The 22,718-nt window shown below is 40.5% G+C and overlaps 1 protein-coding gene across 1 annotated transcript in view; it reads right to left on the bottom strand.

The window, feature by feature from the left end:
- Positions 1 to 2,065: 2,065 nt before the first annotated feature.
- Positions 2,066 to 22,718, bottom strand: part of TBX22 (T-box transcription factor 22) — a 50,808-nt gene continuing 30,155 nt past the window's right edge. Inside the window, exon 9 of the mRNA XM_033946999.1 lies at positions 2,066 to 2,517. The gene's annotated coding sequence lies outside the window, so the exon portion shown is untranslated. The remainder of the gene's footprint in view (positions 2,518 to 22,718) is intronic.

The following is a 22,718-nucleotide window of genomic DNA, read 5'->3' as shown; positions in this document are numbered from 1 at the left end:
TGCTTCTGTATATTTCCCTGGGTCTCTCATACGATGAGTCCTTGTCTGCAACCTCTTGTTCAGAGAACATTGGTTGGCCTCCTGTTAGTCTCGTATATTACTTTCACGAATCTATTGGCACAGATAGGGAAAATGCTTCAAGTACCTGTATGTAAATCGCTTTGAATGTGGTTGTAAAAACTACAAAAAGGTGGCGCAGCAAGAGTGAGAGGTGCCCGGGGCAGTGGTGCCCCTTCCCCGCCCCCCCTCCTGCTGCGTGCACCCCCTTCCCTTCACCAATACCTTTTTAACATTCCTGGCGCAAGCAACAACCCTGACCTACTGCTCGCACCAGGAATGTTAAAAAGGTATTGGTGAAGGGAAGGGGGTGCACGCAGCAGGAGGGGGGCGGGGAAGGGGCACCACTGCCCCAGGCGCCTCTCACTCTCCTCTGACGCCACTTCCAAGGTGCAGATCCAGGAAGTGACATCATAGGAAGAGCCGATGCTGGCATGAGCAGCAGGTTGGGGGTTGCCGCTTGCGCCAGGAATGTTAAAGAGGTATGGGGGAAAGGAAGGGGTGTGTGAGTGCAGTAGTGGGAGGGGGGTGGAAAGGAAGATGGGTGCTGGTGCCCATTGGCACCTGTGGCAGAACATCCCCATCCCCGCCTTCCCCTTACTATGCTCCTAGATGGTATACAAGTCCCAATCCCTTTCCCCTTTCAACAGTAGAGGGCAATTTTATAAATGGTTCTCTTATAAAAATATCTGCAGTGCAAACTGGAGCATACATGTAGAGGAGGCGTGCTCAGGGGGAGGAGTTTGGGCAGAACATAGAGAACTCTCTAAATAAATTGTGGGTTGGATGACAACAACGGCCGAGGGAGAGCCTTGATAAAGCACGTTGGTGCGAAACATGTCGGGTTATCCTTTCCCGGGTCTAATCAGCTCTTAAGAGAAGTTGCTTAGAAGTAAATTATTATAAATTATCATATGAAATATTTATTGAATAGTGGAAACAAATATTTAAAAAGAAAGAAGTTAAAACTTTATAATAAAATTATCTGTAGGCCAGTGATGAAGGTCCACGTAATTCCTCACGCTGTAAATTTATAAATAGCGGTGGAGTGATGGGGCTGGGGCCAATAGATATTTGTTAAATAAATAAATGATTCAGAAAGCATTTAGGAGGATACAGTAATTTGCAGGCCATTAGTTTACTGCAAGGGGAGTTACCATTTTTCATAGTGTGTACTTTAAGAAACAGAGTACCGTTTTACTACACAGATTGCACTAGCCCCTAAGTAAATAATGAAATTCCATTTTTTAGTCATTATGAGATTTCAGTGAGAATGGTACATATCACTCTTGTGTGTTCATGTAAGGCTTTGAATTTGCATAATACAGTACAATATATAGGCTAATTATCACTGTGCAACAGAGGTTTTGAGGCATGAATTGTAGTGGGTGTTCTATAGTGATTTGGGGGTCGCTGAATTCAAAACTGACCTTAATTTTTCGGTATAACCCTCTGATTTTTGGCAAAAGAGCATTATAATGCAAAAATTAACATTTTCGCTCTGTTTTCTATTGCTTAGAGTAAATGTTATAACAATCTGTGAAATATTAAAACAGTTTGCCTCATATTAGATTTTTTTTCCCCGATAATCTTGGTAGTGTTAGTGATGAGCATGGGAAAGGTTTCACCAGGACATTGCTACAATGGAGAAACGATATCAGGGCAGATGGAATTCATTAATGCTGGCTGATTATCGTTGGACATTAATTAGAGATGCTCCTAATCTCGTTTATAAATGCACTTCAACTGCAAAACGATTCTAGAAAATAAAATTTATAGGAACTCTTAAATCGGCACAATGTGTCACATTATGACTTCTCATGCTATTTGCGATTTGCTCAAAAACTATACGTGATAGGAGAAAACTAAGGCTATTTTCATACACAGGAGGCCAAATTCTATAAATTAAACCTCATTTTCTTCTTGCCCCAGAAAAAAAGTTAAAATTTGTTGCGCAGTGTTACAATTCTGGAAATTAACAAGGAAACACAGGAATTTTAAAAAAGATGTGTCTGGATGAACATGCAAAACTCAACCTAAGATACACAGAAACACATACAGACAAATGTTTCCATGAAATACGCTGGCGTGAGAGACCTTAAAACCAGATTAATTTCATTGTAGACAAGTAACATGAAGAAAACACATTTACTATCTTCATTATAAGCTAATTATTCTTGTAGGCAGCTCTGAATGTCTTGTTTCCTACTCTTCAGCCAGTCACTAAGTTGGTGGCTGTTGGGGTGTGATGTACTATCGCAGCACTAGTGACATTTGGAATGAAATTAAGAACACATTGAGCTCAAGCTGGTCTTGGTTTTCCATATGGTTTCACCCCAGAGGCACTCCACATCTTGAAGATCAATTTGCAGGCACATGTCAGCAAGTCTTCTTTACGCATTTATGGTATTTCCGCATGCAGTGCTGTTGATTGGCATGTGTCTCTTGAAGGAGAGCTATCTAATTTCAATGAAAACACATGTCAGGTGCACATGTTGAAATAGGGCACTCACATGCTACAGAATGAACAGCCTTAAATAATTTGATTTGCACCCATTATTGATGGGTGCAAACAAGAAGAGGATTTTTTTTTTTTTGCACTGAACTGATTAAATGTGATTTCTTTAAGACAGTGAAAGCATGAACCATATGGCTTCAGTGTAAACAAATAGGAGGTAATTCAATAAAGGTCATCTATATTTAGTTGCCAAAATTTAGCACACAAACAGTAAATTCTATAATGACAATTATGAGGATAATTGCTATTATAGAATATTAGTACAAGTCGGCATTTACACATATATATTTAGGTGTGACCATTTACGGCAGATCTATCACAGGCAGAAACGCATACTACTAAATGTGGAATTTATGCCCAAAACTTACAGTAGAAGAATAACCAACAATGGAGATGACCGACACAAAGGCAAAAATGAATTTAACGGGTACTTTATCGGGAGCTTCTATGGCTTGACATGGGTTGCGTTTCAGCTACAGTGCCTGTATTAGGAGTCCTGTGATATAAGATATGGACGAAATCTTAAAAAGAACTTCCACTCACTATCTTCAAAGCAGCACAATCCTGTCTTGATTTTTGAGAAATTCTAAATCTTAGGATCTGATCTCAAAACATTCAATAAGTGGAAGGACCTCCGAATGCGCAATCTCTCTCAAATCCAGCATGGATTTCATACATTGAATGTTTTGGGATTTAGAATTTCCAAAAATCAAGGCAGGATTGTATTGCTTTGAAGCTGGCAGTTGGATATTCTGTTTAAGATTCCATCCAGATCACCAGACTCCTGATAACAGGCACTGTAGCCAAAAGACAGCCCACGTTGAGTCAGAGAAGATCCCGATAAAGTACCCGTGAAGTTCATCTTTGCCTTTGTGTCATCTCCACTGTTGGTTATTCTTCCTTCATAACTTACAGTATTGTGTAAGTGATGTGCATAAATTTGGGGCCCACCCATGGCCTGCTCATTGCTCCTCAGGTGTCAACATCCCCCCTTCCAGTTATATACTAGAGCATATAGATGCAAAGTTACAGAATGGCGCCTAAGAGCAGTTATGCGTGTAACTATTGTTTTGCTGCTATCTTGGTGCAAGACTGCCTTTTTAGCACAGAGATTAGGCACAGCACTGGCACCTAACTTCCGGCGTGTGATGGAGAATGAGGGGGTTAATCTATAAATTTTCTCCAGGAACAACGTTGATGAATGTATCCAGAATGCCCCAAGCATCTTGCAGATGCTGTCTAGGCAAATGGCCAACTGAATTCTGAAGACAAATACAAAGATTTGCCTCTACTGGGGCCTGACTGGGTCAGAAGAAGTAACACCATCTGCTGTAATGAAGGTGGTTTTGTTAGAAACTACAGTGCTTATGTGGGGGTCTAGATGATGATAGGAATATAGGAGAATGACTTTTCTAGAAGAGTAAATCTTTAGCTCGTATTGTCTGTTTAATGTGTGGCAAGGCATTTACGGCATAAACATTTCCATTTCATTTTTGTTTCATATCATAGCAAAATAGTAACGACAGTAGTTATTGGTCACAGCTGTGCAAATGTGAAGCTTGTAACCTAACGAATTAGAGAATCAGCTACATTGAGACAGTTGTTTTTGGTTTTCCCTTTCACTCTTGCCAAAAGTTACATGTGGAATTTTGCTAAAGAAAATAATTTTACATACATACAGTATATATATATATATATATATATATATATATATTTTATTTGCATGTGTGTACACAATGAGGCAAAAAAAAAAAAAAGAGGAAACCCCTAGAGGGTTTTTTTTGCTGTTTCCTCAGCCACCACTTAGAATTTCAATGTGAAATTTTACAGCTTATAATTATTGTCAATACCTACATTCCCCCCCCCCCCTTTTACTAAGCCGCGGTAGAGGTTTCTTCATCGTCCCAGGGTGCTAATTGTTCCAACGCTGCTCCAATGCTCATAGAATTCCAATGAGCGTTGGAGCATTTAGCGCCACGGGTCATGGTAAAAACCTCTACCGCGGCATAGTAAAAGAGAGCCTTTATGTGCTGAATGGAATAAGATTATCTTTAAACAGAGTGAAGTTATAGACTTTGTTGCATGACCACCCAACGATTTTCGTTCATTGGACTGTAAAACTACCATTATTAAAATAAATAAAATTAAACAGGGTACTAGCTTACGGTTAATGATGTCACAATAAATTGACTTTGCAAAATATGTATTTATATGATAATTTATAGATAATTTTTATAAAAGCATTTCGGGTCAGAATGGTAACAAAAAAAGAAATCCAACCAAATCTGCAGAAAAACCACCGAAACAGGAAAACCAAACAAAAACTGCAGACAATGTACACGATGCAGGCAAGAATTTATTGTACCATTTTAACTTTGGTACAATAAATTCTTGCCTGGGTCAGAATGGTAATCATGGGCAAAGTGCTGGTAACGGACAAAATAAGAATCCAGACACTATCCACTCAGGTATCCCATTGAATATTCTAGTCAATGGATTGGCCGGACCAGCTAAGTTGGCCTTATAGACCTGCCTAAAAAAATGTCTACCTTTAGCTGCTATGCCATAACCAATGAATATTGGCTGGGATGACTAAGGGGGAATGGAAATTGTATACTGATTTTTCTGCATGGTTTACACATTTTAGGCAGGAACTTATTTTGTACCTGGGGTAATGAAGTGTTACCTGACTTGCCTAGAGTCACAAGGAGCTGTGGTGGGAATTGAGCTCACAACCTCAGGGTGCTGAGGCAGGTGCTCTAAACACTAGGCCTCTCTTCCACTCTTCGGCGGCTGCATTTAACCTGGAAATTCAATGCTGGTGAAGGATATGGCCCTGGCATTGAGCACGGGAGATAGTGGGCCTGCTGCCCTTGGTATGAAAATTGGCCTCTATGTGAGCAAGCTCTTGGAGCAAAGGTGATATTGGCTGCATATCATCTCAAGAACTGAAAGCTCAGTACTGTGAAGAAAATTTTTCAGTGTGAGTGCAAAATTCGGACACATTGTTAATTGTATAGTTTGTTCAATAAGTTTTTTATTATAAAATTATGAATAGCAAACAGATCATAACAGATTACCTTATATAGGAACCAACATTTGTCCTATACAATATTAGTTACGTTAAATAGAGAAATAAAACCATTAATACATATAATCAACACACAGATGAAGGTAGTATAACTACCAATAATTAATAACAGTAATCAACAGAAAACTAACAGCATGGATGTACATTAGTAATGAAATTCAAGAAAATAAATTTGATATGTCACTATATTTCACAAGAGGGTTCCATATTTTCGCAAAACGCAAATTCGATCATGTTTCCCCACTTCTGTCCAAACTTCAATGGCTCCCAATAATTTGCAGGGTTCATTTCAAATGCGCCTGCCTGGCTTTTAAGATCCTACACGGCATCCTCCCTCCCCTAATCCCACTATCTTGGAACTCCTCGAGCCTTGACACCACCAAGCCTACCCAAAAACTCAAACTATCCTTCCCCTCGCTAAAAGGTATCCTTTAAGCAGGAAAATTGGGCAATTCTCTCTTTTTCAGAATCACAGGGCTCTGGAATAATCTCACTGCCCCACTACAGAATCTGGGCTCCTTTCAATTATTCCGTAAGCACCTGAAAACTAGGCTCTTCACAATAATGTAATGTTTCCCCCTGTTCTCAACTTCCAACCCTTATGCTACTCCTTCCTTTATTAAACTCGTGTAAACCGTGCCGAGCTCTATAATTATGGAGATGATGCGGTATATAAACTTAAGGTTTAGTTTAGTTTAGTATCCTATGGAGTTTGTGCAAACTACCCCTCTTTTCGGCAAAAGCCCTTTTAAACTTAGCAATAAGGCATACTGAATTCTACCAAATGATATTTTCAACTCTCGAAAAATCCTTCCAGTGAGTAAAAAATTGTTTTTATTGCCAGATTTAGCAAAATTTGCAATAATTTAGCTAGATCATCTGAAATTGAAACGTTTAAACCTAAGCTTCCCAACATAATAATATTTATGGTTAGCTGTTCTTGTACATTAATCAATGAACAGATTGAGTCCCACTTGAAAGCTCTACCCGCACGCTATTAACTCTTGCCAATAGTTGCTGTTTGATATGTAGTATAAATTGCACACTGTTTAAGAGAAATAATAACATAGGCATCAGATGGGGGTGGCCACAGGGGCTATTGTCTCCCCCCCAAAAAAAAAATTGGCGGTCGGAGGTCAGAAGAGTTATGGCTCTCCCACCTACCTCCTCCCCAACCACTGTCATTTTAAATCTTTGGACAGTCGTCAGCAGCAACGAGTGAGTTAGCTGCCGTAAGCATGCTCCAGAAGTCTTCATTCTCCAGTGTCCCGTCTTAGTAGGAACAGGAAGTTGCTGCAGAATGAAGACTTCCAGGGCAAGCCGATGGAGTAGGCTCACGCATTGCCTCTGACGGCTGCCCAAAGATTTATAAAGTCAGCGGTCAAGGAGGAGGTAGGTGGGGGAGCCAGAAGCTGGAGAGAGTGGTCATTCCACAAGATCCTGTTGGGGGGCTGGGGTTGGGAAGGGAAGGAAGAACATTCTCCCAGAATGCTCTCCCAGAGGAGGTTGTGGCAGAGACTACTGTTCTGGGTTTCAAGCGCAAGTTGGATTCATACCTTCTTACAAATCACATCGGGGGATACGGGAAATCCGGGTCTCCAATAAGGAGCACCTAACTGGGCCTCCGCGTGTGCGGATCGCCGGACTAGATGGACCTAGGTCTGATCCGGCGAAGGCGTTTCTTATGTTCTTATATGCTGCATGGGCTGGAGGGGTTGGAAAGGCAGAGAAGGACAGTTGCTGCACAGGCTGGGGGATGGTATGGACAGATGCTGCACAGGCTGGGGGATGGGAAGGCAAGGAAGAACAGATGCTGCATGGGATGGGAGGTTGTTGGGAAGGAAGGGAAGGACAGATGCTGCACGGACTGGGAAAGAGTTGGGAAGGCACTCTAGTAGACTTTTCCATATCAGATGCTGTTGTTCTACAGATGGGTATGTAGTTTTTCATTCTGAATTTTTGGGGTAGGAAGGGGTCTGTGACCAATGTGGGATGTTATGGGATCAGTATGTAATTGCTCCAGTGATCATCTGGTCAGTTTTGGTATCTTTTTGGCACTTAGATGCTTTCAAAACAGGTCTAGGCCAAAACATCGAAGTTCCATCCAAGACGTCTTGCAAAAGGTTCCATTATCACTGCAAGATGTCCAAGTCTAAACCCCCTCCCCTAACATACCTCTGTGAACTCTGGACGCAAAGCGGGATAAACGTCCCACTAGACAAAGTTTTGATTATCGGCACGTCGATTAGGGCATCCAAGTGCCAATTTAGGCATTGGATGTCTTTATGTTTTGATAATGAGCCCCATAGCGTGTATTTACAAGGGGGTTGTACACAGAAGAGGAGCACGGGCAGGATATAGGCACGGCTTCCCCTTATGTGTCTAACTTATAGAAAACTGTGACCTGCCACACTTAGGCATTTGCACTTACACTAGCTCTATATCTGGCATAAGTGCTCATGCCCAAATGTTAGGTGTGGAGTGGAGGAGTGGCCTAGTAGTTAGAGCAGCTGCCTCAGGACCCTGAGGTTGTGAGCTTGATTCCTACCGCAGCTCCTTGTGACTCCGGGCAAGTCATTTACGAGCCCTTCATTGCCCCAGGTACAAAATAAGTACCTGTCTAAAATAAGTAAACCACATTGATTGTAACCCTACAAGAAAAGCAGTATATAAAGTCCCATCCCATTTAATACCTACTGTATACACAGTGGCGTAGCGAGGGTGAGAACTGTCTGGGGCGGCGTTGCCCCTCCCCCACCATCTTCTCTGCCCACCATCTCCATCTGCTCCTTCCCCACCCCCCTTCCCTTCCCTCGGTACCTCTAACATTCCCAGCGTGAGCAGCAACCCCAACCTGCTGCTCGCACCAGCATTGGCTCTTCCTCTGATGTCACTTCCTAAGCATGGGTCCAGGAAGTTAAGTCAGTGGAAGAGCCGAAGCTGGTGCAATCGGCAGGTTGGGGTTTCTGCTTACACCGGAAACATTAAAAAGGTACGTGGGAAGGGAAGGGGTGCAAATACACAGTAGTGGAGGAAGGGGGGGAGGACAGACAGGAGGACAGGTGCCAGCACCCCCACCAAGATAACTCTCGTCCCCCCTTACAACGTCAATGTACATACACACTAGTTTTCTACAAAGGAAATTAGAAATTGACTTTCCTTTACAGAATAGGCTCCTGCTGTGTATCCACCCAATGTGTCATTGTAGGCTCCCAGCTATAGAATTGCCCCAATATGGCAAAACCAGCTCATGGGAAGTTATAAAAGACCCTATACTTTTTGAAGTCCTTGACACAGGATCTAATCTTTCAAGAGCATGTTGTTTAATTCTAATTCAGTAATAACATCTGAATGATGAGAGCCACTGTGATTAAAAAAAAAAAATCCTTTCCACTACAGATGAAATCATAAATGGCTTTCTGGCAATGGCAGACCAGGACAAAGAAAGAAAAACTGTCCCACTTTTTGGCTCTGACCAGCAATAAACAACTGTTTCAATTTGTTACATTGATCAAACGCAAAGGTTTAATCAAACGCAGGCAAAGAATCGTGCCATTATGTGGTGGCTGGAGCGAAGCATCAAAAAAAAAACCAAAATAAAACTAAAATATCCTTTTAATGAGGCACAGATTAAGAATGCCTTTTAAAGCTGAAGGGCGCTTCAAGTGCAGGTGCGTTCTATTTGAAACAAATCACAACAGGAAGAGAATCAAATGGTACAACAGGTGGATTATTTGCTGGTGACACACAGACATCACGCTTAATTATATTAAAAACTTGGCAAAAATCAGTGATCTCAAAGCATGCAGGGTTTTTAAAAAAAACTTTTAGCATATGATTGCTTTCAAACTACAAATTACTTCAGTCTCATTCACTCATGTCTTCACGTTCTGCGGTGCTATGACAGGGGGGCCCAGGCAATTCTTTTTTTGTGATTAGAAAGCTAATAGTTAGCATCTGTCATCACAGTTTTCCAAATTTCACTGTCCTTGTAGCTCTTTTAGTTGATTTGAAAGAATTGCTCTTCACTGGAAGGAGACTTGGGGTAGAGATGAAAAATCAAAGTCACGCTGAACATGCCAGACATAGAAAACCATAAGCATTAGTTCTCTTTTCCAAGGGTGTCATTATTAGACCTTGCTTTTTATTTTTAAATTGCTGGACTAGTCGAAAGAAAATTTAGAAGACACTAGGAATCCTGTTCCCTCAAAGATTTTCTTTGATTCTGTGTCTACACAGAAAAGCTTTGGAAAATAATAATAATTAGTAACATATTAGTGTGTCTTTTATATATTTAAGCAATGTAAATAACTGCCTTTGAAGTGAACCAAAATAGCAGTGCTAAGGACTTTCTAAGGGCTTGATTGTCCCAAAAGCAAGATCTGGAATTCTTTATTGCAGAATTCTATTCACCAACCTTAGCTCAGAAAAGAAATCACATCAGGGTCTATTTGCCTAAAGGATTTTGGCCAAAAGACAGAAAATAGTGTATGAAATACAAAGAATGTGGCAAAAGATTTAATAAAAATAAAGATTAGTCACTGCCTGAAAACAGACACGTGGAGAGTAATTTTATAAAAGTGCACCTATAGTTCGGCACTCAGAGGTTGCTGAAGTGGTGTCTATTCTATAAAGTAACGTTGACATTTATTTTACTTTATATAATGCTAGTAGAACTGGCCATTTTCAATCAAACAAACATTGGATCTGCTACTTTGGTCATGAAACACACAGGAAAAATGGTGTGGCATTCATCCTCAACAATAAGCTTTCAAAGATGGTACTAAAGTACAATATTATCAGTGATAGAGTCATGTCAATCCGTCTACAGGGAACATAAGAACATAAGAAGTTGCCTCCGCTGAGGCAGACCAGAGGTCCATCTCGCCCAGCGGTCTGCTCCCGCGGCGGCCCATCAGGCCCATTGCCTGAGCAATGGTCCCAGACTATCCCTATAACCTACCGCTACTCTTATCTGTACCCTTCAATTCCTTTATCCTCTAGGAACCTATCCAAACCTTCTTTGAAGCCTTGTAACATGCTCCGGCCTATCACAGCCTCCGGAAGCGCGTTCCATGTGTCCACCACCCTCTGGGTGAAAAAGAACTTTCTGGCATTTGTTTTAAACCTGTCTCCTTTTAATTTTTCCGAGTGCCCCCTTGTACTTGTGGTTCCCCGTAATCTGAAAAATCTGTCCCTGTCTACTTTTTCTATACCCTTCAGGATCTTGAAGGTTTCTATCATGTCTCCTCTAAGTCTCTGCTTTTCCAGGGAGAACAGCCCCAGCTTTTTCAGTCTGTCAGTATATGAGAGGTTTTCCATACCTCTTATCAGTTTAGTTGCTCTTCTCTGGACTCCCTCAAGTACCGCCATGTCCTTTTTGAGGTACGGCGACCAATATTGGACACAGTACTCCAGATGCGGTCGCACCATTGCACGATACAGTGGCAGGATGACCTCCTTTGTCCTGGTCGTGATACCCTTCTTAATGATACCCAACATTTTGTTTGCTTTTCTTGAGGCTGTGGCGCACTGTGCCGACGCCTTTAAAGACTTGTCCACCATCACTCCCAGGTCTATTTCAAGGTTACTTACCCCTAGCAGTGATCCTCCCATTTTGTAGCTGAATATCGGGTTCTTTTTCCCTACATGCATGACCTTGCATTTCCCTACATTAAAGTTCATTTGCCATTTTTTGGCCCATTCTTCTAGCGTTGTTAGGTCCCTTTGCAGATCTTCGCAGTCTTCCATGGTTTCAACCCTGCGGTAGAGTTTGGTGTCATCCGCAAATTTAATAACTTCGCAATTTGTTCCCGCCTCCAGGTCATTAATAAATATATTGAACAGGAGCGGTCCCAGCACCGACCCCTGCGGAACTCCACTCGTGACCCCAATTAATGTTACCTTGATCCAAATATATGCTCCAACGACAGATATGGATGATGAGGATATAGAATTGTTCTATGAATAACTTCAAAATGAAATAGATCAAATGCCTTAACTAGATCTACAGATCATCATAGGGGACTTCAATGAAAAAGTAGGAAGTACACCTGAAGATGCAGTGTTGGCATAGGAGAAAGAAATGAAACTGGTGATAACTTAGTACAGTTTGCAAAACGAACCAACTGTCAATCATGAATACATATTTTCAACACCACAAATGTCATAAGTAAACATGGACCTCTCCAAATGGCATGTATCAAAATCAAATTGACTATGGTCTCCTTTTACTAAGGTGCGCTAGCGTTTTTAGCGCATGCACAAAATTACCATGCGTTAACCGCACGGTACGCTTCTAGAATAATGTCAGGTCAATGCTGGCGTTAAGGTCTAGCACACGCGGCAATTTAGCGTGCGCTATTCCGCAAGTTAAGGCCCTAACGCACCTTAGTAAAAGGAGCCCTATATCTGCATAGGACAGAAATGGAAATTTCCAGTTTTGACTGCAAGGACTAAACCAGGAGCTGATTGTGGAAGTGATCATGAACTTTTGACATGCAAGATCAAAGTAAAGCTTCGCAAGAAGAAGATCAATAGAGACCTCCCATAATATGACATTGAAAATACAGTAAAACCTTGGATTGCAAGTTACTTGGTTTGCAAGTGTTTTGCAAGACAAGCAAAACATTTTATTAAATGTTAACTTGATATACAAGCAAAGTCTTTGCAATACAAGTACATACAGTATACACACATCGTAACTTGAGCCGATGGTTCTTCTCTCTCTGATGCTTCAAGAGTGTAGTGACTGTTCTAAACAAGCAAAGACTTGCAAAACGAGTGCATACAATATACACGCGTCACATCATCACAACTGAGCCGATGGTTCTTCTCTCTCTGACGCTGCAGGAGTGTAGTGACTGTTCTAAATGAGTGAGGTCTTGCAATACAAGTACTTATAGTATTTTGTATTTAAGTTTTTGGGTTGTGGAACGAATCGTCTGAGTTTCCATTATTTCCTATGGGGAAATTTGCTTTGATATACGAGTGCTTTGGATTACAAGTATGCTTCCAGAACGAATTATTCTCGCAAACCGAGGTTTTACTGTATTCCATCAGACTATTGAATAAAACTAGACAATAAATTTGCCTGTCTTGATACAGGAGATAGAGAGCCCAAAGGGTTATGGAATGATAGCAAAGTCATAATTAGTGATGAAGCTAAAAAACAACACTCCAGAAGAGAAAGAAAGCCAAGAAATTGCCTTGGATCTCAGAAGAAATCAGAAAAGTAACAGAACACAGAAGACAATCAAAACTTTCTGGTGATAGAGAAAAAGTATCACAAATTAGTCAAGTGTTTCAACGTCAAGTTCAGCAAGACAAAGAATGATATCTAAAGGATATTTGTCAGAAAACTGAATCAGAACATGTAAACGGAAAAACCAGATTAGCGTATCAGGAAGTTAAGAGATTGTAGCAGAAATTGAAGTTTTGTTTGGGGGTGCTTAAAGACATCAATGGAATGATATTGAATGATCCAGTAAGCATTAAAAAGAGATGAAAAGAATATATGGAAAATCTATACAAAAAAGGCAATGAGGTTAACATTGGGGAAATTGAACAGGAAACTGATGCTGAAGATGAACCAGATATTTTAAAAGAAGTCATAGCAACAATTAAAGTTATATTTTTAAAAAACCAAGTCACCTGGTATCAGTGGTATTCCAATTGAATTAATCAAAGGCTCAGAAGATGCCCTCACTCAATTGTGTCAACAGATTTGAAAGGAAAATACATGGCCAACCAATTGAAGAAGATCACTGTTCATACCTATACCGAAGAAAGGTGACACCAAAGACTGTAACAACCACAGAACAATTGCATTAATTCCACCTGTCTGCAAAATATTGCTGAAAATAATACAACAAAGACTACAATCATATGTTGAGCAAGAACTACACGAGGTTCAGACTGGTTTCAGAAAAAGTCAAGGAACAAGAGACATTATTGCCAATGTTAAATGGATGTTGGAAAAGAGCAAAGAATACCAAAAGCCCCTATGCTTTTGCTTCATCGACTACAGCAAAGCTTTTGACTATGTGGATCACGATAAACTATGGAGAACTCAAATGGGAACACCCAAACACATAACTCAGCTGACAAAGAGCATCTATGAAAATCAAGAAGCTGCAGTGAGAACAGAATATGGCAACGCTGATTGGTTTCCAATGAAATGTGGCATCAGGCAAGGATGCATCTTGTCACCTTATCTGTTCCATCTTTATGGCTAAGCCATCTTCTGAAATGCAAATTTGGGAAGAAGAGAGCATAGGTTTCAAAGTTGGTGGCCGAAATATAAACAACCTGCACTATGCAGATGATACAACACTCATCACCATCTGCAAAGAAGACATGCTGTATCTACTGAGAAAAGTCAAAGCTGAAATATCATGAACAAGGATGAAGATTTTAAGCTCGAAGGCGATAGAATAGAAGTTGTAAAAGATTTCAAACTCCTGGGCTCTTTCGTAAACAAAGAAGCAACTAGCAGGGAAGAAATACTCCGCAGAATAGCACTTGGTCACTCTTCAATGTTTTGATTGTCAGCCGCAGAGAACTGTTGCAAGCTTCTGTGGAATATAAAATTTTAATAAACATAGGTGGAGAGGTGCAGATTCTTTAGACTAGCAGGGACAACTAAAACAAGAGGTCATTCAGAAAAACTGAGAGGAGACAGATTCATAATGAATGCAAGGAAGTTCTTTTTCACTCAGCAGGTGGTAGACACCTGGAACGCGATTCCTGGAGAGGTGATAAGACAGAGTACAATTCTGGGGTTCAAAAAGGGACTGGATGACTTCCTGGAAGCGAAGGGGATAACAGGGTACAGATAGAGGTTTACCTCACAGGACATTGAGCAAATAGGGTATGGACATTTTAGGTTAGATAGGGAACACTTTCAGCTCATAGACCTGGAGGGCCGCCGCGGGAGCGGACTGCCGGGCGCGATGGACCCCTGGTCTGACACGGCAGAGGCCATGCTTATGTTCTTATGTTCTTATAAACATATTCTATAACTGGTGCCTTAACTTCGGCACCAGTAGGCACCATACTGGTGCCTAAAGTTAAGAGGGAAATGCTGTTTAAGAGTTCTTTTAAAAGAGATTGCCAGGTGCCTAAATTGCACCTCCAGAGGCACCTAATACCTGTACTACTTAGTTACTGCAAGGTAATGTAGCTGCGAGGTAATGTGCCCTAAAAACAATTTAAAATATTTTTTTGCATACGGTTACAACACACTAGTTTGGAAGTTACCACCAGACATGTGAACGCATCCCACACGTGAACGCATACCATTTTAATTTGCATCAGGTGCAGTACCTGAATATATTCATGCAAACTGTTCTAAGCTCCCTTGGGGAACGATATAGAAAATTGAATGAATGAATGAATAAATAAATAAAATGTATTTATGTATTTATTGGGATTTATTGACTGTCTTATCATGAACAGATTCATCCAAAGCAGTTTACAATAAACTGAAATAGAAATCAGGTACTCAAGTATTTTAGCACCTAATGCAGCTTAACAAAAGGACTGAGAGGTTAGTCAAAGTAATTGGCAGGCTATAATTTTGTTTAATCAAAAATGAGTGTTTTTTGCTTTTATATACTCTTTTGCAGATATTGTTCCTGCTGTTAATTATCTCAAAGGATAGGCGGTAGTCTTTCTCAGTGAACACAGCACCCAGTATGTTGGGTTCACAGTCAAAAGCAAAAATAAAATATAATTTCTGAGTACAAGAATGAGTAATTGCAGTCGGTTTTGCAGGGCTGTACTATTCTGCCCCCCTCCCCCTCTTTTATTCACTTTCTGACTCAGAGCAGATGAGTCTGTCAGGCATCACTCTCACAGGTGAACAGAGTTGGACTGATTAGCTGTTAAGTGTTAACAGCTGCTTGGTTAGTCACTGAAGGAAACTGTTAGATATGGAACTCACTTCCAGGAGGTTTGGACTGAGCACAGGAAAAACCCACAGTTCTGAGAATTCCTTTTTTCAGGATCCTTAAAGAAAAACTAGGAACCCCCCCCCCCAAAACCTCACACATCATCAAGAGGGAGGGATTCTACAACTCTCGCTGAACATCACAGGATTAACTTGTGAACTGTTATTTTTGGATCAAATTTAAATCTCCTTTTAATATACCCTTGCTAGAATTTCAGGTTGTGATTTTAGGGAACTCCTCAAGCCATTGTACAGGAACTCCATTAACTCTCTATTGTTTGGCTGGTTAAGTTTAAAACTTTCATCCTGACTTTCAAGGCCCTACATGAGAAAGGCCCAGGATAAATAATAACTACATAATACAAGGCGTGATAAATAGAAATCTGCCATCTTGTGCCTTACGTTTTGGTTGGTTACTAAAGCAATGAACTATCCACCTCCACCAAGCATGATCCAATAAGAGTATTTAATTGGACATCATAATCTTAAATATTCAACTTTAAATGAAAAATTTTGTATCACCTCAGTAACAGCAACAAAACTCCCCCTCCAGCGCCACCTGATGGTACATTCCGAACCTAAAGTAAACCTGCTGCACCATAACAACATTGTCAGGACTCGAGCAGCACCAACCCTTTCATAACAAGGCAATATATTACATCTGACCCTAGTATACCAATGCCATCTACTGAAAAAAACCAAAACAAAGAACAAGCAGGACTGCTACAGATTCCTACACAGAAACTGTACATTGCCACTTCAATCACACAAACAAAATACAGAGAGACCCCCCATCAAATATTCAGTGCACAATAATGTGCGTGTCAACCCAGTACTAACTCCCTTTGAGCATCGGCCCCCTGGGTATGATACTAAATATCAGTCATACCCGGATAACTTCTAGGTACCACCAAACACCTGGATATTCTAAGCAGGCCTAGTCCTAATTAATTCCATAGCAGTCAACACTTACAATAACATTGGCTGCTGCATGCTGAATTCTGCCTTCTGTGGCTGTATGGCTAGTGACTGGCTGCAGGACCCACACAAATATGGCACACACATTCAAAGAGGTTGTATGTAAAAGTCAAAACACTTTATTTATGTGCAAAAAGGGATAATAATTGGCTCTGTTACTTCACAGGCTTAGTCCTTTCAATTAGACTTTCTCTCAGTATAGTCACAGGAAATACTCTTAGCAGGGCTTGCTCCTAGCCAGGCCTAAACACAGTGGCTCCTAACACCAGCTTGGGCCTCATCTGGGTATACACCAAAATCAGGTACTTTTTGGATATACTTCTAGGTACTACTCGAAAGGGTCCAGAGAAGAGCGACTAAAATGGTTAAGGGGCTGGAGGAGTTGTCATACAGTGAGAGATTAGAGAAACTGGGCTTCTTCTCCCTTGAAAAGAGGAGACTGAGAGGGGACATGAATGAAACGTTCAAGATAATGAAGGGAATAGACTTAGTAGATAAAGACAGGTTGTTCACTCTCTTTAAGGTAGGGAGAACGAGAAGGCACTCTCTAAAGTTAAAAGGGGATAGATTCCGTACAAATGTAAGGAAGTTCTTTTTCATCCAGAGAGTGGTGGAAAACTGGAATGCTTTTCCGGAGATTCAAGACAAAGTTAGACAAGTTCCTGCTAGACCAGAACGTACGCAGGTAAGGCTAGATTCAGTTAGGGCTCAGGTCTTTGACCTAGGGGCCGTCACGGGAGCGGAATCCTGGGCACGATGGACCACTGGTCTGACCCAGCAGCGGCAATTCTTATGTTCTTACACATATAATTAGCTTCTGGATGCTCAATTGCACACACATACAGTTTCCCACCCAAGGGAACTCAGGCTCAGGCTATTCCTCTTCCCTGGTTCTTCCCTCAGGTACTGTAGCATTCTCTCTGCTTATGCTGGGAGGTCCTTACTCAGGGCTGCTCCCTTGGAGGCTTCTTGACTTGGGCCTCCCCCTTAGAGACTTCTTCACTCAGGGCATTTAACTCTTCCCTGCCTGAGTTTCACCTATCCTAAGGTGACTCACTATTAACATCAGAGAGGGAGTGTTCCTAAGGAAATCAACCTCTGTACCACATCCCCCATGGAATTTGCATTCATATTAATTTACAATATTATTTTTTAAATGTGAGGTATATGAGGGAGGGGGCAAAAAAAGGGAAATTAGGCATGGGGATGCAAGGCAAAAAGTTTTGCACCTAATTTCCTCATACCAGCCCTGTCTGGTAGGTGTTACCAGTCATATCAGTATAGGAATTAAGGGAATTCAGACACTATAAAACTCTGAAAGAAAATGCAATTAAAATATGCAATTTGCAGGTAACTTAAATGCAGGGGTTGGCAACCTCCAGCACCCATGGACAACAATCCACTCAGATTTTCAAAATAGCTCTAATAAATTTGCATGAGACAGAGTTAGATGCACACAGCTTTGGTTGTAGGTAGGTCTGTCTTATGTATCTTCATTAGGGCTATTTGACAACCAGTATAGATTGGTGTCCACACGAACTGGAATTTGCCTGCCAACGTACTTGGAGAGACCTCCCAGGAAAGAGATTTGGGAGTTCTGATCGACAAGTTGATGAAGCCGTCCATGTAATGTGCAGCGGCAGTGAAAAGGGCGAACAGAATGCTAGGAATGATAAAGAAGGGGATCACGAATAGATCGGAGAAGGTTATCATGCCGCTTTACTGGACCATGGTGCACCCTCACCTGGAGTACTGCATCCAGCACCGGTTGCTGTACATGAAGAAGGACACGGTACTACTCGAAAGGGTCCAGAGAAGAGCGACTAAGATGGTTAAGGGGCTGGAGGAGTTGCCGTACAGCGAAAGATTAGAGAAACTGGGCCTCTTCTCCCTTGAACAAAGGAGATTGAGAGGGGACATGATCGAAACATTCAAGGTACTGAAGGGAATAGACTTAGTAGATAAGGACAGGTTGTTCACCCTCTCCAAGGTAGGAAGAACAAGAGGGCACTCTCTAAAATTGAAAGGGGATAGATTCCGTACGAACATAAGGAAGTTCTTCTTCACCCAGAGAGTGGTATAAAACTGGAACGCTCAACCTTTTCTTTTTTTCTGTCCTCCTTACACCTCCAGGGTGGGAGGGAGAGAGATGGGAAAACATTATAATTATTATTCATTATATCTATTTTAATGAAATTATACATGTGGTTTTATTTTCATTAGTTAAGGGGAAGTTAGGGGGTAAAAATGTTTGTTGTTGAAATATTTGTATATTTAAAGTGTTTTTGTTTGATTCGTTTATGGTTAAATTCACTGTATTGCGCTGTTAATAACTGAAAACCTATAAAGATTTACAAAAAAAAAAGAAAACTGGAATGCTCTTCCAGAGTCTTTCATAGGGGAAAACACCCTCCATGGATTCAAGACAAAGTTAGACAAGTTCCTGCTGAACCAGAACGTACGCAGGTAAGGCTGGTCTCAGTTAGGGCACTGGTCATTGACCTAAGGGCCGCTGTGTGAGTGGACTGCTGGGCACGATGGACCCAGCAGTGGCAATTCTTATGTTCTTAACAGTGACCGTTTCTTATTACATTTGATAGGTTGTTAAATTCCTGTTTCATAAATTCTTTCCTAGATATAACTTGGTGCTTATCAAGTCACCACTGAGTTCATACTAGTTATATTTCCTGAATTATTTTGGCGCAGTTTGTGCCATTGATAAAGTTAAATGTTTTTTAAAATTACTGTTCCTTTTTTGCTGTGTTTCATCAATGAAACGAGTAAAAGTTGAATCACGTTAATAAATTAATAATAAATAAATTGTCACGCAATCAGACATGGTTGATTTGTTAATCCTGATGTGTAGAAATAGGCCACAGTTCATTGCGACCAGTTCCATATATTTGGCAACTATTTTCAAAGGAGAGCGGAATAAAAAATTAAATGACCCCTATTCATTTTCTGCACATTTAGTTATTTTTGCAAACAATGGTGCTACTTTGAATTACAGAATTGTTCATTTATCAAACAATAAGGGCATTTTCACGTTTTGCCTCATGCTGTCCTAATCATGGGCATATGAAATGAGGAGAAGGTCATTGATGGACTTGTTCCAGAGACATAGCAGAGCGTATTACTTTGATAAGAATGTTGGATGCACATGGAGTGGGTAATTAATTTCGGATGTATATACTCTACTTGATGTCTCTGATCACAACAAAAATAAGCACACAGATGGCCAAGAGAAGCGTGAAATTTAGCCAATTGCTTGCACATTTGCTTAGCTCACATTTGAAAACAAGCGGATCCAGTTGGCAACCCTACATCCTAAGAAATCTGCTTTCCACTACCATGCAAATTCATGTTCAGACTGCATAAGAGAAGCTGTTGTGTATTTGTCTTTGGATAATACAGGGGTCCCCAAGCTTTCACAAGAAAGGCTACCTAAAACATTCAAATCAACAAAATGTCAGGGGAGTGGGGAGGGTGGCTTTGGAGTTTGTTGAATTTGTCAACATGGCATACTACTATTTTCTTCTTGACTGGTGGAGTCTGTAAGCCCAATAATAATAATAATAACTTTATTTTTATACCATAGCACCTCTCAGTTCTACGCGGTTTACAATAAGAAAAAAACAAAACTGTACAAAGCAGAAATAATACATCAAATACCATTAATAAGATTATGAAGAAATTAGTAAAACATTAATTTACCAAATAGATAAGTTTTTTGAATTTTCCTAAAATCTTGATAGGAACGAGAGACCACAATTAAACTACTTAAATGAAATCTACTAACTTCTCTGCCATGCATAAAAAAGAAAAGACAAAATTACTCTATAGGAAACATTCAGCTCATAGCAGGAAAAGTATGGTGGGCTGATAAAATGAGCTCTGCGAACTGCACCCAGACCTTGGACCATACTTTGGGGACCACTGCCCTAATGGTTTGCATTCTACACGAAAAGGCAATAGTTTAAAATCAAACTGCTATATGTTTTTGTTTTTCTCGCACCAGTGATCTCTCCTGCGTGCAGGCCATTCTTGAGGAACATGGTGCCTTAGCCAGGCAGAGAACTAACCGCCCCCTTTTACAAAACCGCAATAGCGGTTTTTAGCACAGGCTGGCACGCTGATTGCTCTTGCCGCTCATAGGAACTCTATGAGTGTTGGGAGTAGCGCAGAGCATTCAATGTGCTGGCCTGTGCTAAAAACCACTATCATGGTTTTGTAAAAATAGAGGGGGGGGGGGGTAAAAGAGGTCATTCTTCTGAGCTATCAATCAGCACAGCTCCCTAGTAAGCAGCCGCCATCACTTTCACCACTTCAGTATCAGCAGCCATTTCCCTCCCTCCACGACCTGGACGAACTCCCATCTCTAGCGTGCTCAACTCTAACTGGCCCCAGTGGACAAATTAACATTTTTTTAATAAAGCCATGATCACTGACCGTGACATGACTTTTATGCCCCCAACAACTCTGTTTTAAAATATATTTAATCTTATGTTTTGAATATGTTTACATGTATGTTTCTGAAAAAAAGTTAATACAACTTTCAGGTGCTTTAAAAGACAAGACCAGCATATATGAAAATATACCAAGATAAGACATAAACATTCTGTATACATCTGTACACAATTATGTATGTTTACATATTAATATTCAGGGCAAATTAGTAAACATGAACATTGGAAACTCGCTGAGGAAATGATACGAGCTTATCCAAACCCCCCCTTCACAAGTCTATTGAAACAGCATGTCTATAATGGCAAGTACCACACATGTAAATAGTTTTAATGCTGGATAAGTTTCAAATGTACCTATGTTCTGTGTTTCATTTCTTCACCCAATCTGTAGTTCTGACACAATATCATTTAATTGCAGACCAAATTTTAGAAGATTAAACATATACAAAGGTAGATACAACAAACCACTACCGACAAAGCTTAAGTTAGGTATTTTGGTTTGTTTTAAACTGTTCTAATAAGAAGTTTTAAATTTGGATGAAATTGACTGTTACTGTATACAAAACCACAGGATTTTTTTTTTTCTTACTTTGCTCCATAGGCTTACGTGGTTTCTCAACAAACTGGTAGCATATTTCTATATTCATGTTAAAAAAATACAGTGCGTCTCTTCTGTCAGATTAATTTTCCAAAGGCGTGTAATCATACACTTCTAAACATTTTCACATTTGTTTTCCACTGCATGCTTGGCCAGCAAAAAATTAATAGTTTAAACAAGGGAAAATGTCAATTTCTCTACAAAAACTAAGGCATTTTAAAGAAATAAATGCACCTCGGTTTCAACATTTGGCAAATGGTTGTTTTATGTAAAAGATTTTTATTTTTTCTCAATTCCATTTTAGCTGTAGTCCAAGGAACATTTATAAGGTTCACAGAGAGGAACAGGAAATGTGGTTAGATTTTTATAACTGTGAACAATAGCGAGGGGTACAGTTGGCATCATATGCCAGAACAATTCATCTGTATCACATTGATTTTTCTTTAGATTATAGGAGCATCTAGATGGCAAAGAAAATGACCTCCTCCATCTCCCACCCCACCGCCCACCCACCCACAGCCTCTTAATATTTCTCAGGTCTAGGAAAGGCAGTCATTACAGTATCCAGATGGCAGAATGGAATATATTTCCAAAAAAAGCACTACAAATTAGAAGCATATCTCTCAAAGAAGCATCCTAGCGACACTTTCAATTTCCCATATTAGTATGGTTTTTGTTTTGTGAGAACTGTCCTAAAGCAGAAGAAGCTACAACTGTTAACTCTTGAAAACAATGCAGGAACTCAAGGGAATAAATGACCTGGTCATTCTCACCTTCTGATCTCTCAGAGCAATGACCAATCTTAAAACGCCGAGCTTCCTGATGTTATGGACAGTGACTTTGCTTTGTGGGAGGGCATGGTGCAATGGTTAAAGCTACAGCCTCAGCACCCTGAGGTTGCGGGCATAACCCATGCTGTTCCTTGTGACCCTGGGCAAGTCACTTAATCCCCCCATTGCCCCAGGTACATTAGATAATAGATCATGAGCCCGCGGGGACAGACATGGAAAAAATGCTTGAGTATCTGAATAAATTCATGTAAACCATTCTGAATTCCC

This window comes from Geotrypetes seraphini, chromosome 5 (assembly GCF_902459505.1).
Source record: "Geotrypetes seraphini chromosome 5, aGeoSer1.1, whole genome shotgun sequence".
Classification (NCBI taxonomy): domain Eukaryota; kingdom Metazoa; phylum Chordata; class Amphibia; order Gymnophiona; family Dermophiidae; genus Geotrypetes; species Geotrypetes seraphini.
The sequence above is the reverse complement of the archived record's forward strand: the minus strand, read 5'-3'. Positions and strand labels throughout refer to the sequence as shown.